Here is a 1,629-nt window from a genome sequence, read left to right as displayed (position 1 = left end):
ATTTGGCTATTGTTTCTAGCACATCCATAGACAACCCTCCTTCTTTATTTATCACTCTCACATGTATTGATGTTTTTCAATATTTTTTCTCCATACATACATTTATATACTATAAAAAAGAAAATTTGAGAAATAATGAATTTTTTCCAACCCCACTCCCTGTCCCCAATTGTTTCTGTTTAGAAATTAAAATAATGGAGAGCCTGAGAAGGTAATTGCTGGCATTTATCCACAGTGATTAAAAAAAACTATGGAGATGTATTTGCATAGCAAGTGATTTGATTGGAGATCAAGTGCTGAAACAAAAACAATTGCAGCATAGATGTTTGTAAGCCATTCAAGAACACACAAAAACTGTTAGTTTCACAGCATTACTCAAACACAGAGGTCCCGTTGCATCTATGTAATGATATGAAGGGGAAGGTTAGGGGAAGTTTTAAGGTTGGTTAGGGTTAGGGCGTCATTACACGCCCACATAACATACATCTAAAATTTTTTGTACGTAACACCTGTATTTAAGTAGTACCATTAAGGGACCTCTGTATTTAAGTATTACAAGTTTCACTTCAACATTAAAATTTCATTTGTGTCAAAATATTTTCAGCGCTTTGAACCCATGACCTATTCACTGACAAATGTGATGCAGCATGAAGTTTTGTCAGTGAGCACACACATTCATTGCCTTTCATTTGTTTGCATGTGTATCTACATGTGTGCCTGAGTATATATTGGTGTGTGTGTGTGTGTGTGTGTGTGTGTGACTGTTGAAGTCACTCTTGCAACTTGTGTATATATTGGCTTAGTGGTATAGAATGTTTGGAGACGGTGAATATGGTGCAAGTTTCAAGTACTTGTCAGTAACATTTTTTTCTCCTTGTCTAACAGTAATTACTCTAAAAAATTTTCATTCAATAAATAATGTTTTTGCATTACGTATACATTAATAGAATAAACTATCGGTTTTCCAAATGCCTCAAACGAAAGAATGCCATAAAATAACTTCCTTTGGCATACACACACACACACACTAAGTAAAAGTGTATAAATTGTTATTTCTTGCTGTGTGCATGCACAAAATTACAGCTCAAATCCAACTGAAATCATCTTTTTCTGTTCCATAATTCATGTTTGTGATAACCATATTTAAAATCCTGATCTTCGGTATAAACTTAAAAGGAAGTTCTCCCAGAAAACTTGTCCTTTACCTGTTGTTTCTAGCATGTCCATTTGTGCCCCTGACCACCCAGATTGTTTTCCTAAATTTCTTCCAATTCCTGTTTTCAATAAAGGAGATTAGGATTTCGCCCCAAAAAACAGGTTCTCAATATTTTTATTTTATTCCTCCCCACCTCAATTTCTTTATTTTTTCACATTCTTTGAAATTTTTTCTTGGTAATCCATGAAGAAAAAAAAAAAAAATACAACTCTTGAAAAATTTTCTTTCTTTTTTCTTAAAGAAACACCAAAATCTCATTCCCAAACATCCACCCATCAGCTCACCACTTTCATAAAACTATAAACTCCCAATGTTTCACTTTTAGCATTTCGGAAAGCAGGAAAGTTTCTTCAGAAATAATGTTGTTTACCTGCTGTTTCTAGCATGACAGGTTTTCTGGTGGAGCTCTAATA

General features: G+C 33.9%; 1 protein-coding gene across 3 annotated transcripts in view; it reads right to left on the bottom strand.

Annotated features, from left to right (window-relative positions):
- The window catches only part of LOC106882826 (serine/threonine-protein kinase SMG1), a 197,669-nt gene that overhangs the window by 121,501 nt on the left and 74,539 nt on the right, over positions 1-1,629 (bottom strand). The window lies entirely within an intron of this gene.

Source organism: Octopus bimaculoides, chromosome 7 (assembly GCF_001194135.2).
Source record: "Octopus bimaculoides isolate UCB-OBI-ISO-001 chromosome 7, ASM119413v2, whole genome shotgun sequence".
Lineage (NCBI taxonomy): Eukaryota > Metazoa > Mollusca > Cephalopoda > Octopoda > Octopodidae > Octopus > Octopus bimaculoides.
Note: the sequence above shows the minus strand (reverse complement) of the source record. Positions and strands in the feature narration are given on the sequence as shown.